Raw genomic sequence first — 15,309 nt, 5'->3', positions numbered from 1 at the left:
TAACTCAATAAATGTTTTAAGTTCATTTTCATGTTTTGGCAAAACTTGCAAGATAAACATCACTTCATGAATAGAGAGACCTTTCAACCAATGGAAGTATTTGAGGTAGCAATTTCCTCCTTTCTTCATGCTCTTCATGATTAGCATCCTTTTTAGTAGCTGGATCGGCAATCGACCAAAATTCCAGTCCAACTTTTTCCACAAAGTTGAGGAAATTTTTATTTAGTGTGTCCATGGAAGGGTCCCGACCAATACTTTTTCGTTTTCGGTGGGATTTGGCGGTACTAGTACCTTATGAAGCCACATGTGATTACTGTGATGCAGGTTCTTGCATAGGCGTGGAAAACTCATCAGTTGAGTAACTGAGAGAAACCCATGTCCTCATCCAAACTAATGTTTCCCTGCGCATATTGTTCTGCATCATCTCCAATGTCACCCCGTGCAGTTCCCTGTGCTCTATCTTTTGTGAACACTAGAGCAAGATCATTGAAAAATGGAAAACACTTCCCGTAAAGACCAGCTGCTTCTTTATGGTTCTACATTGCATCAAATAAGAAAATGAGTGATATAAGTAAAATATATCCATTAAATTATCAATTAACCATGAAATGTAGTGATATATACATTAACATATTCATCATATGCGCTTTTCTCACACTCAATAGTGCACTTTTCATAGTTCCAAACGAACCCACTAATTTGTAAGATATCACTTATTGCAGTTATCTGTTTCCTTAAGAGCTTCACCCTAGACTCGATATTAGGTGAAGCTTTTATCATGCTTTGTGGAAGTTTTTCTTTTATCATTCTTTCTAATTAAACGACGTAGCCATTGCGAAATCCATTCTCCGTCCGCCACATTGGATTTGTTGATAGCTCCACTAAGGCATCAATAAGTGCCTTATCCTCATCTGTTGTCCAATAGTGTTTGCTTTGTACTCTACGGCCTGCTTGTGAATTCGAATCCATACTGAATAAAAAAATAATAATAACCATCAGCCAAATTTAAATGAAGACATTGAAAACCAACCATTTCAAAAGGGTTACATTCTTTGAGAAAAATCATATCCTAAAACTAGCATTTAGACATTAATAAAAACTTTTGAGAATTCACATAACACCAAGAAATTTAAATAACACAGATATACATAAAAGACAATCAAATAACACACCACACATCATAATATGATAAAAAAATTGCTTCCACATATCATCCTTCAAATAGGACCACAAAAAAACAAACTGAGATAAACACATGTTCTCAACACTCACACGCCTAACAAACTATCAATCAATTAGTTTGATCTCCGACTATTAAACATATTTGTAGCCATGTCAACTCTAAATTGGGTCCACTCATTTGTTGGATCAACAACTGTAATATTCTCAGTATCATCTTGCATGTCCTCCTCCGAATGTAGAAACTCAAGTTCATTTTCTGTAGGATCTTCAGTCATCTCTTTTCTAATAAAGTTATGCAATAAGCAACATGCATTAATGATACGTCGCTGGGTTGCTATATTATAAAAACTTGGGCTTGATAGAATTTTCCAGCGAATTTTTAGAAGACCGAAGGTCCTCTCAATTACATTCCTAGCACTTGCATGTTTCATATTAAAGAACTCTTGAGGTGTACATGGTTGGCGTCCATCATCCCAAGAACTCAAATGATACCGTTGTCCTCAAAAAGGCGCAAGAAATCCAGGGCAATTTGCATATTCAGAATTCACCAAATAGTAAAATCCTAACAAACAAACAATTATTATTAGAAATTTGTTTTAAGGACTAACTATTAGTATCCAAAGGACAATGTGATTATAATTTATTTACCATTTGGAACATTTAATCCATTGTGCTTTGTTATCGCATCCCTAAGAACTATGCCATCATGAGCTGAACACTCCCAGCCAGATAACATATATATAAATTACATATCTTGACAAACAACAGTAGTTATTTTAGATTTTCTTGATCGATATCTTGCTCGATCGGCTTTTGGCACATTCACTCTAATATGAGTTACATCCAATTCTCCAAGGCAATTCTATATTAAATAAAAAATAATATGTTACTATCTAAAAAAATAATAATTATTTATTTAAAAAATAATGGAATTCAATAATACCTTAAACCACTTCCATGTATGATCAGTTGAATTTTCTAGGATGTGTTCTGGTTTTTTCAACAAGACACTATGGCAGAGTATGGTTGACTTCAAGACAACATGAAAATGTGTGTTAACTGTCTCACCAGATCTGATGAAATCAAATTTGATTATCCTATTTTTTGCATGGTGTGCTAGAATGTTCAGAAACATCGCAACCATTTCTTCAACCATGACATTTTTCGTGCCTTGTAGCCCACCAGTCGTACTTAATAGTTGCCATAATCGATGAAAACTACATCGATCCATGCGTAGTTTATCAATGCATTTTACATCACTTTCATAAATTACACGTTGGAGATAGTCAAGTTGTTTATGTCGCCTAGTAGATGTTGAGTCAATCGCATGTTCAATGACACCATTTCTAAGAGCACGGTGCGTGATAACACATTGGTAGTGATTTAAGTTTTTCTTATTTATATCTTGGCCAATCAACTTTAGGCACTTGTACTCGAATATGTGTCCCATCTAATGCTCCAAAGAAATTTTACATCATGAGTAGAACAATTTTTACTTTAGGCACACGTACCAATAAACAAAGAAAAATCTACAAACTTAGGTATTACCTTAAACCATTTCCACCTAGGATCATTTCAATTTGTGGGGACTAGTTCAGATTTCTTTAGCAAAACACCATGACATAGGATAATTGACTTCAAGACAACATAAAAATGTCGACTAACTGTCTCTGTAGATCGTACGAAGTCAAATTTAACTATCTATTCTATTTTTGACATGGTGTGCTATAATGTTTAAAAACATTGCCACCATCTCCTCAACCATAACATTCTCATGCCTCGTAACTCACCAATAGTGGTGAGCAATTGGTTTAAATTATAAAAACAATGACGATTGATAAGTACTTGTGTATAAGTATTACGAAGTATACTTTTCTTACATTGAGCATCATTTTTATCAGATTTTATGGCTTATTCGTGTGTATTTGTGTTCTTTTGTGCATTTAGGGTTGTGGAGACAAGTTTGGAAGAAAGGAAGTAAAAATAGATCATGGACGCAATTGTTGAGGAAACTCTTAGACCAAACAAGGATCAAGGCACAAGTTGTGCTGATAGACATGTGGGTGTGTACCAACCTCCAAAATATTCAAGTGAATACACAAGGTGGAGGGGCACAAAAGCAGCCACACTCATTTGTTCCAACTTGTGCAACAGTGTCAAGAACTTCGTCAATGTGTTTAAAATCAAGACGCGACGTGATTTACTGCATAGATGTGTGCCCAATCATGTGGCCTTGATGAAAAAAATTGAAGTCGGGAGTATTGTGGTGAAAGTACTGTAGCAGTTTACTATAACAAAATCACTATAGTAGTTACTATTCACAACGCGTAAGAAAAAAACAGCCTGGAAATTCCACACGCCCGTGTGGATGCTCGATTTCAGCCCTATAAATATCGCTTTGAGAGTTTTATTTGAGGATCTTCTTCCTATTTCTCGCCTATCTTTTGGGGAGAGTGCGGCTAGGGTTTGGAGAGATTTTTTCTGGGATTTAGGAGCTGTTATATGGCATTCGACATCGATTTTCTTTGGAGGAGAGCTATTGGGGAAGCTTTCTTCGGCATTGATTTGGCGAGGTGTCCCCTAGGCTTGACGAAGGAGTCTTTGGAGAAGACGAGGTGGCTCTTGAAGACCATCAACATGGACGACAAGGGGGTTATCTCTATGGATTTGTTGCACTTATTTTTGATTTCATCTTTGACCTTGTATTGCTCCATGGAGAGCAAAACCCCTAGTGGGTGCTTGGACTTGTAAACCCTAAGATGTTTTAATTTAGTTTCAATCTTGCATGATTATTGTTTTAATTTTCCCTTAGAGTGACACTAGGGTTAAGAATCCATCTAGGTAATCCATTGAAAGGGTGACAACTTCATTAGGGTTATACTTAGTGAGATTGAAGAGGGTTGAGATGGTGAGTCGAGAGGTAGCGGAACGTCCCCTTTCCCCTCCGACGTGATTTATCCTACCTCCATGTTCCTAGAGTTCTTTGCGATCATAATAGAGTGAAGTGCTAAGATACCTTCTTCAATTAGTTGCGTGAGTGATAGGGTGAAGTGTTGAGTTATCCTTAGTGCTGGGGTTTAATTGTAGTTAGGGATCTTTCACCTAAACCAAAGGGTTATATCTAGGTTAGAGAATAGGGTTTATCACTTGGAATCCCTAGAGCTTCAAGTAGTCCCACACAGTGTGAAGTGTTGAGAGTATCCCTTTCCGCTGGGGCATAGTGTAGAGGGCTAGTCACGATTGACCTTAGGTTTGGGACTGTGTGTCTTTGGATCTCCACGATTCATTAAACTTCAATTAGGAGGCATAATATTAGTCTTGCACTTGAAACATTAGTCCTAATGTGAGCATTGTCCGGGTACCCCATTTTACCATTTATTGTTCTCTCCGATTACTCTTGCTTGTTCTCTTTTCTCTTTTACTTTTCTTTGCATTAATTTCTTGAATCAAATTACAAATTGGTTTCACTCTAGCTAAATAGCAATACTTCTTGTTTCTGAGCATCTATTCCCTGTGGATTTGACTACCTACTCACCGGGGTATTTAATTACTTCGACGATCCGTGCACTTGCGGTACACACACGCAAGGGATGTGTCAACGATCCATGTGTAGTTTATCAATGCATTTGATGTCTCTTTCATAAACCACCCGATTCAAGTACTCATATTGTCGGTGACGCCTAACTGATGTTGACTAAATCTCGTGTTGAATCACTCTATTTCAATTGTCACATTGTTTTTTGGCACATACGACAATCATGATATTTAGAATGTAAAAATAGCACATACACATTAATAAATACATGTGGATTTTGTCAATCTCGTCCATATCTAAAATGACAATTAAATATGTCAATTTCACCAAGATTATTACAACACTCAAAAGATTAAAACCTCTAAAAAGCAACACAATGATAAATACCACAAAGCAACATTTCATGAAAACACTTTTAAGCTAAAGGTCATCAGCCATATATAAATATCACCCATAAGATAACTCAAGCAAGATTATAGAGCTTATATACTGATTCACTACACTTAGAAAGAGAAAAAAATTAACAAATCTAAAGAAAAAAAATTGCTTATCTACATGCATTCATTAACTAATTGATAATTATGGCTTATAATTAATGGAAAGTGTCCAAGTAACAACTTATATTTCCAAAGGGGGAATCATGGATTTTTCATGCTGTAAAAAATATTGACATAACTAATACATGTATGTCTTGTAAACCAATGAAAGTTTAGATAGGTAAGAACATGTAATGTTATTTATACTAAAGCATAAGTTGTACAATAACATGATCAATAAGTCACATAAAGGCCATGGAGAACCTTCCTTGCAACATAAAAAAAGACCAAAGAAGTATGCCTAAGAAACAAAAGTGCACCACATCATTTGCATGTCCTTTTGGAAAGTGATGTGATGGAATGGATTACTAATTAAGCAACTAGTATTGGATTGAAATACATTAAAATTCCAAAGGAATCCAAGAACTAATTTTATACACTAAACAATAATAATGGAGCATCCAAGATTTATCTATGCCTCACTTTAGACGTGTGTTTTCACTTGTTCTCATTCAAGGGATGGGAGACTGCAGATTAACATATTTTTAGGTAATTTTAAGATGTGCAAAAATCTGTGGGATTACAACGCATGTAAAAAATAAGTGCATGGAATGAAAGAAGTTGAAAAAACTAACACTCTTTCAAAGAATAAGGTTATGCATTCGACAATATTTGATGACAATACTTCTGGGACTCCATAACAACACGAGTAAGCACCAATTCTACTTTTTCATACGCACATGGTGATCTCTTTCAATAAGTATTAATTTCTTAATGCCAAAACTTTAATTCCACTATTTCCTATTAAAGTTTCATGAACTCGCCAAAAGGAAAACCATAAATATTGAATACAGTGAGTTTCAAGTACCAAAAAATAAACACGAAAAAACAATAAAGCAATGCATGCAACAAATCAATCAAATTGTTAGAACAACCAAATTTGTTTTAAAGATACACACAAAATGCATAAAAATTGATATCAACATTCAACAACCAAATTCCATCTGAAAAACTTTTGGCAATAGCTAAAAACAAGCAACAGATGGATGGAGAAAGAAAGAATCAATACATGCTCTAAAACTAAGAAATGTTCAGAATCATGAAGAGACTCACTATAAAAATATCTATGCATTTCTGGAACAAAAACAAGCCAAAAAAACATAAAAGAAAACTCAAAGTTTTAACCATGCAATCAATCACATGTACAAAAAATCACAAACAGTTGGAAAGAAAATATATATAATTAGAAAACCAAACTGCAGGACAATAGTTCTTCTGATTGAAAAATATTTTTGCATACCTAGCTATGTATATTCCCTTGGAACCAAAGATCTTTCTTTAATCTGAAAAAAATATCACTTAAAGTGTCAAAATTCAATAAAACCAAACATCTATCATGATTGCAAAAAAAACAAAAATTCTTAAACCAAATCCAAGTGAAAAAGAAATGGACCTAATTGTATATGAGTAGAGGTGAGGAAGTGTCTCAAACCTGATATTCCGATGACCAATTTGCTGGATGACCAAGAGAAAAGATGATCAGATTTGGCCATTAGGTTTAGCAGCAAGGGAAATATGAAGATGAACATTTTGCAGCCTTTTTAGATGAGAAAAGAAAGACTTGAAGAATTTTGGAATTTGCTAAGGGGTGTATGTGTAATTTTAGGTGAAGGGAATGGTTATTCCCACCACTTTGGGAGGAATGCTCATTCAGCTGGAGAAGGTGAAGCTTATTTAGCTGGAGAGGGAAAACCATGCCTTCCCTTTTGGTTTCCAAATAAATTAATGGTTTTATGTAAGCAATGGTTCCCCCCTAGAGTTGTTTAATTCCATTTATTTGTTGTGTGGTGTTATTAATGAAAAGGATTCAATAACATTAATTTTGTTAAAGGCATTAAAATAGTTTTACTTTAAAAAATCAATAAGAACTTCCAAACAAACATATTATTCTATAGAAAGTGGAAATCTTTTCTAAACTTTTTAAATCTTTTTATTTAAAAAACATTTAAAAATGTTTATTTGGTATTAGATTAAATATAAGAACCACTACTACTAAAAAATAAAAAATCCCAATACCATACCAATAGATAATATTTCATGAAACATAGCATTTTATAATTTATTTATACCCTTGAGAAACTTCAAAATTATCATTAAAATGAATTTCGATAAAAAGAAATTATTTCATTAAAAAAAAAGAATCAAGTGCATGTTATAATTTAATTACTGTTAATAGGAAAGATTTTATGCCATTAATTTTGTTAAGGGTAGATTGGTTTACCATTAAATATTTAATAAGATCTTACAACGAAAACTAATAATCTTCGGAATGCGGAAATCTTTCCTAATTCTTTTAAAACTATTTGGTATTGCATTAAATATGAAATTTTAAAAAAAAATACGAGAGCGATAGATTATAGCTGTTTATATAAAAATTTGCATGTCCTGATTCAAATCAAATCAAAATTTAAAAAAAATCACATAAAGCCAAATCATAATTGACTTAGGACAATATAAGATTAAGATAAATAAATTTCATAATATTTGGATATATTTAAGATTACACAAAAGTACGGATCTTGAGCCGATCTAAATATTCAAATCTTAAGATTAGCTAAGAGCATAAATCTCGAGGCGATCTAAAATATTCAAATTCCAAGATAAGCGATAGAATAGATCTCGAGGCGATCTAAAATACACAAATCTCAAGATCAGCCGAGAACATATATTTCGAGGTGATCTAAATATTGAAATCCCAAGATAGCCAAGAGCATAGATCTCAAGGCAATTTTAAAATATTCAAAAACCTAGATAAGCCGAGAGCATCGATCTTGAGGCGAACTAAAAAAAAAAATTCAAATATCTGGATCTGCTAAGAGCACATATCTCAAGGCGATCTAAAATACATTAATCTCAAGATAAGCCAAGAGCACAGATCTCAAGGCAATCTAAATACACAAATCTCTAGATCCGCCGAGAACACATATCTCGAGGTGATCAAAAAATATATAAATGACTAGATCAGCTGAGAACACCTATCTCGAGACAATCTAAAAATATTCAAATATGTAGATCAACTGAGAACACATATCATTAGGCAATCTAAAAAAAATATTCAAATACTTAGATCAACCGAGAGCACCGATCTCGAGGTAATCTAAAAATATTCAAATCTCTAGATCAGCTGAGAATACATATCTCGAGGCAATCTAAAATATTTAAATCCCAAAATCAGCTGAGAGCACAGATCTCGAGGTGATCTAAAATATCTAAATATCAAAATAGACGTGGTCATTTTGAACCAAAACCGTGGAACTGAACCGCTAAAAACCGGAACCGGAACCGAAACCGGAACCTTCATATAAGGTTGGGCTCTAGTTTCAAAATTTAAAACACCGTGAAACCGGCGGTTCAACAACCAATTCCACTTGAATCAAAAGATTTAAAATATCAAATTACTTAGTTACATATATATTATTATATTATATAAAATAATGTTATGACTTATGATAACTGATTAGGTTAGACCGTTTAAGATTTTGAGTCGTGTGAATCGTTTGATTAGGTTAGGTCTGAGAACACTTGAATTAAACCAAATGATTAAGTTTTTATTTTGTTGATTTGTTCTCTCTTTTGACCGGCCCTCTCTTGAAGACTTGAAAACCCTAAATCCCCTCTGATGAAATCCTAATCCTAGATCTCTATCCGAGGGTGGCGGGCCGGATTGATCTATAGATGTGGAAGCTCGACCTGATGGTGGAGAAGGTGGGGAGGGGCAAGCTTGAATGGCAGAGAGATGGCCGGGAGTTCATCTTCGATGGATTACAAGAGACAGTTCTTCAGTAGCTCAATCTCAGATATTTTTGATGAGATAGAGAAGGCGATCATGGTTGCTGCCTCTGGTCATTTTGATTTCTAAGGAGTTCCTTCCGAGACGGGAAGGAATTCCTGTGACTTTCTTTGCTCATCAGACCGTGGAGGTGAATGACATAGCCAAAAACAAAAAAACCCGAATCGGTTAAACCGTCAGACTGAAACCGTTGAACCTAACCGCCAGAACCCAAACCGGAACCGAATCGCCAAGAACCTTGCCTAGACGGTTCGGTTCTGGTTCAAAGTTTTTTGGAACTAGAACCGCTGGTTCCTGAATCGTGGTCATAACTATATCAAGATCAGTCGAGAGTACAAATCTTGAAGCAACCTCAAATATCCAAATATCAAGATCATTCAAGAACACATGTCTCGAGGTGATCTAAAATACACAAATATTCCAAACGGCGCACGATGTCGGAGCCATAGAAACTCTCCAAAGCCCTAGCCAATATCTCTCAAAACCCTAGCCGCAGTCCTCTCTCAAGTTAGGTAAAAGATGGAGAAAAGAATGCTAAAATTGGGACTGAAATCTGCTTTTAAAGGGTTGGAATCGGGAATCGACACGCCTGTGTGAGCGCCCCTGTAGATTTTTCACACGGGTGGTGTGGAATCTTGACATCGCGCGCCGTTTGGAAAAAGATTAGTGGGAGAGCTTTCATCGGCACCGATCCGGCGAGGTGTATCCTAGGCCGGACAAAGGGACCCTTGTGACGAGTAGAGGACTCTCCACAAGACTATCGCTACGACTAATGAGGGGGTTTTCTATGGATGCTTTGTTTTTACATTCGATTTCATTGATTGTATCTAGCTCCATGGAGAGCTAAACCCTTAGTGGGTACTTGGGTATTTGTGAACCCTAGGATGTATTCGTTTCATTGAATATCTTTATTATGCTTTCAATTAATTGATGTTTATTGTGAGTTCCAATCTTGTATGCTTGATTGTATGAATACTCCCCTAGAGTGACACTAGGGATGATAGTTCTTCTTAGTAAATCTTGTGAGTGAGTGACACACCATGAGAGTTAGACAAAGCTAGATTGGAGAGGGTTGAGAGGGTGAGTTGAGAGGTAGCGGAGCGCCCCCTTTCCCCTCCGGTGTGATCTATCCTACCTCCACATTCCAAGAGTTCTTTGCGGCCATAGTAGAGTGAATGGCCTAAGGGATGACCTTCCGCTGGGGCTTAGTTGCGAGTGCAATGGAGTGAAGCGTTGAAGTGATTTTAACATCTAGGGCTTAATTGTGGCTAGGGATCTTTCACCTGGACCAAAGGGTTAGGTCTATACATAGGAATAGGGTTTATCATTTGGAATCCCTAGAGCTCATTGCAATTCTACAAATTGATCATACCGTGTAGTTGTTCAGGAATGATTTCCTCATTTTGGGTGGGTATGACATTTTCCGATGGCGTATCATCAATTTGAATACCTACTAAGAAAAAGTGTTGAGTAGAATATATATATATATATGCCAAAAAAAAAATCTGAGATTTATGCATATTATATGTATTAAAAAAAAGAGGCGGATCTAAAAGGCGGCCAATAAATAAGTGAATGAATGGGGCGTGCAAGTATTGATGTTAAAAAAATGAATGAAAGGCAGACACAAAGTGATGAACGAAAGTGCTGATGATTTATATATATATATATGATAACAAAAGTGGAAAGCTTAAAAAAAGAAAAGGGCGGCGAACAAATGGGCGGAAGTAAAAGGCGAAGGCTCACGTGCAGGTGAGTATAAAGAAGAATATATAAAATAAAATTATATATATATATATTAATATATATATATATAATAATAATAATAAAATTAAAGAAAATACACTAATAACAAAAGTGTCATTCATGTTGGTTTCTCTTTCAATACAACTCATACAATTCCTTTTCTCGGTATAATTTTGTTTTTCACATTAAAACTTTTATACTTTCCTGTATCCATAATGTTACTATTTAGTTTGTCATAGTTTTTTTTACTTTTATAATTCGATTGTTCATTTATTTGTTGTTTGGTTGTGTTCCTTTTGTTGCAAATATCACATATGTTTGATATGTTCTTATTTGGATAAATTTGTAAATAATGCAAAACTAAGTGTTACAACAAATGTTTTATAATCTATTTTGTTAAATTTAAAAGAATAATAATTGAGTTTTGTACTAATTTGTATTCTGATTAAGAATGTGCAAAAAGAAAATTTTAGAATTGGTTGAAGTCATGCTAAATCAAGCAGTGAAACTTAGTGTAAGACTTCGGGATTTTTATTTGAACTCCATACAAATTATCGGTTTGGCTTTTGTTGAAATAGATTTTGGTGTAAGTAATTATAAAAAAAAATGCAAACTATGCTTAACATCACTTAGTTTATCCCGTTATTTTTTTAATCACAATTAAATAAACTTATGTTTCAAATTTTTACACATTGTCCTAATTGTTGAAACGTGCATAGAATGATGGGCTTCACATCCTTCATGACGGGCTTGGTCGTAGTCAAATAGGGTTGCACATGCTCACTTCAATCTTGATTCTATGCTAACAAATTTAATGCAAATGTTATGCAGTTAGGATATCTACATATATGTTATATAGTTTTAAATTGCATAGTGGTACACACTAATATATATCTAATTACAATTGTTTTGAATATATAAGCTTTGATGGGCATGGGCTATGATGACGAAAATCTTCCCATGAGAATGATTTCAGAAATCGATAAAGGAAACACTATTTTTGTATTCTTTTGCTTTATTATAAATGAAAATTATAATCAATATTCATTTCACACAAATATACATATTTTAAAACCATCAAAATTACAAAACCGCCAAACAAGAGCGAGGGAATTATACTAGTATTAAAAATATTAATTGTTTAAGAGTACATAAAAAATGTAGAGGGTATGGTAATTACCCATTTCCACAAGCTGGTCTATATACTATTATGACCAACGGGTTTAAAGTGGCAGATGACCAAGGAGGTTAGTCCATGATAAGTGCTTGAAAATGCATATTATATGCATCTTCTATACTGCATTTAGCATGAGATTTCACATGTTTAGAAACAAACTAGTACTTAATTTCATTTTTTTTGTTCACCACAAGCTTTTATCCCTCTTAGGCCTAAAGAAGCAAATATGAAGGCGTTTGAAGCAAAATAGATCAACTTGCTGAACAAGAGCATCACCACTGCTCATAACGGGTGTGGTAATGTCTCACCACGGCCATTATCCATTTCTATCACATCCGTTATCAAGCCGTGGCAGTGTGGAATCACAAATAATAACACATAAGTCATAACGTCCTCAACAACGGCCATTGTGAATCATAACAGCTATGACTAATCCACACAACACCTAGGTAGACCGTGCTAGGACACAACTTGGGGCCCAAGCAAGTAATTTACTCACCACGACCTCCACAACTGGCGTGGTGAGGCCATGGTGGACACGATACTATAAATACCATAGGATTTTCAATCAAAAGGGGATTCTTTTGCCAAATTGGGGAAAGATGGCCGGATTTCTAGAGACCTGTGTGGCTTGGGGACGATTTTCATCAATATTTCAGTGGATTCCAATGAGTTTTCAAAGGAATATTCAATGTGCATCAATACTGGATTGCGCGTGAAGAGATTCGGTGTTCTCTTGACGATCTTGGGATCTACTCAACCTCAACCATCAGAGACCATATTGGAGGAAGTTAGTCTATGAATTTTTTTGCTTATTTTGTTTGGATGATTTCTATTCATTAATCAATACTTGTATGTCCATTAGAGGACAACAATTTGAGAGGAATTTCATGCGAATTCATTTTGATTGTTGCTTGAGATTATTTATTGGCAATTTATTGTTCTTTCTAGTCTTTTGTGAATCATTGTTTGAATAATGATATTTTGCTGATGTGGATGAGGAAAATATGCCCACACATTAGAAGACCCATGCTCTGTTAGATCTATGCATGCGCTAAGAGCTTAGGTATTGCTAGATCTTTGAATTAGGATTTGATTAGATTTCTAGATTGGATTTGATTAGCCCTTCTAGTGGAGTTCTTGAACTTAAGATGGACATAGGAGGCTAGGATAAAAGAGATTCCATCTTAAGTTTATAGTGTTTAGACCTGGTTGCCAAGAGACGTAGAATAAAGAAACACCATTGACGTTAGGCTATTAATTAAGCAAAAATTAAGTAATAGAAACTTCTCGCCGTTCCCTGAGCAATACAACTCTCTTGCTCACCCATAAAGTATTACTTGATAACCCATATACTTGTGGTAATTATAGACTCAATCCCTACCTTTTGTCAGTCCACATAGTAAAGATTCAAGTTTAAGCAATTGCTTTCAATTTGAATATTTATGCATGGAATAAGCATGCGCTGGTAGATGTTTATCTTTCATAGGACTTTTAGTACTTTGCTTCTCTTAAAAAACTGATGGGTTGAAAGATTAAAAGACATACACTATTATAAAAATATTTTTTTGATAATATAGTAATTTAATAAGTTTTGTAAGAAAAAATTATGGAAGGAGGATCCCAAAATATTTGAAAATTTTCAAATAATTTTTTCTCCTTTCATCCTTTCCAAGTTCGAAAATGTTAATGATTAAGGACTAATAATAACTCCAAATGGTTGGGAAACCTTCTCATCAAACTTAAGCAGTATTAAGAGTTCATAATTAAGACAAATGATGGTTAGTCCAAGATCCTACAACAGAAATAAGAGAAAAGAAAAAAAAAACTACAAGGAGAGAAAGCAAGTACAGACAACATCCTACAATGGAAACAAGATCCTACAACAGAAATAAGAGACCAACCAAACTAACAAACCAAATTACATGTTAAAACCATAAGACCAAACACATTTCATCAGCCATCTGGGGAGGTCCCAACCTTGATTGTAAAGGGTAAGCTCTGTGTAAGCTAGCACCTTGACAAGCTAGTCGAGTTAGGAATAGCGGCCCAACCTTTAGGGATAACATGGATTTGAGGAGCACCAATTACAATTAGTCAATCTTTAACAAGATTAATCCGTGGATTAGCTCTCTAGTTGTGATGATAGTTGCCTACTTGCCTGAGATGATAGCACCATGGAGAGTAGAGCTTATTATAAATATATACTTTATGTTGATCTAAAAATTGGAGAGAAAAAGGCATTTTCCATGATGAGAAGCTACAGTGGAGTAATACTCCTTGACATAAGCCACAATTTTCTTAGATATAGCATTACAATCCAAAGATTCATACTTGAAGATGCAATTCCAACGCGGTTTCCAGATGAACCTAACTATAGTTGCTATAATAGATTGAACAAATATAGATTTCTTAGCCTAAGAGTAACTAAGCCAATTGCTCGAGATAATGCCATTTTGAAAGGATATATGTTTATCAATACTATCACCTATCAGAGCCCAAACGACTTGAGACTTTGGACAAAAATTAAAAAGGTGTTCAATTGTCTAATATTCTAAACCACAAAGAACACAAAGAGTATTAGGTCCCATTCTCAGTTGGTGAAGATAGTCATATGTTTTAACCCTACCATAGAGCATAATCCAAATAAAATATTTCACCTGAAGAGCTACTTTGAGGCTCAATACAAGTTTTTAGCCATTCCAATGCACATTCTGACTAGTGTTTCTATTAGAATGGGAGTATACCTTGGTGGAGATTCTACTGCCATCAGAGTTTGGGTACCAAACCAAGTGATTTAAGCCATCATGGTTAATATTCCTGAGACTAATAGTTGAGGCATTCAAATGCTTACTAGAAATAAGATGAAGCGCATGGAGAATCCAATGCACATTCAAAGTTAAATCATAGATTTCAATAGAGTTAAAATCCATCTCCATATTTAAAAAGGTCGGTTAAGCTAGAGGGATTTCAAAATACCAAGGATTAACATAAATGAAGAAATGCTCAAGTTAAAATAATTCATTTAAAAAAAAGATAGGTTTAAGAAGATGAGGAGGTCTACAAAATTTTCTAAAAATCCAAGAACAATTCACTGGGATAGGAGTCAGTCGGAAAATTAATCTTCCCATATTTAAGATAAAGAATATCAACCCACATGACATAATACCAATTAAGATAAATAAACACATTTTTGGCCATAAAAATAGCTTGGAAAACTTTAAATTTCTAACATAAAGACCCCCTTCAGAACGATCAAGCGTAATATCATTTCAACTAACTA

At 34.6% G+C, this 15,309-nt stretch overlaps 1 long non-coding RNA gene across 1 annotated transcript; it reads right to left on the bottom strand.

Annotated features, from left to right (window-relative positions):
- Positions 1-641: 641 nt before the first annotated feature.
- On the bottom strand, positions 642-6,844 carry LOC120256440. Its single transcript, XR_005535305.1, has 3 exons — positions 6,746-6,844; positions 6,554-6,596; positions 642-970 (listed from the first exon to the last, which is right to left on the bottom strand). It is a non-coding gene; the product is annotated as an uncharacterized LOC120256440 (long non-coding RNA).
- Between the last annotated feature and the right edge of the window lie 8,465 nt (positions 6,845-15,309).

The sequence above is a fragment of the Dioscorea cayenensis genome, unplaced genomic scaffold, assembly GCF_009730915.1.
Source record: "Dioscorea cayenensis subsp. rotundata cultivar TDr96_F1 unplaced genomic scaffold, TDr96_F1_v2_PseudoChromosome.rev07_lg8_w22 25.fasta BLBR01001448.1, whole genome shotgun sequence".
Lineage (NCBI taxonomy): Eukaryota > Viridiplantae > Streptophyta > Magnoliopsida > Dioscoreales > Dioscoreaceae > Dioscorea > Dioscorea cayenensis.
Note: the sequence above shows the minus strand (reverse complement) of the source record. Positions and strands in the feature narration are given on the sequence as shown.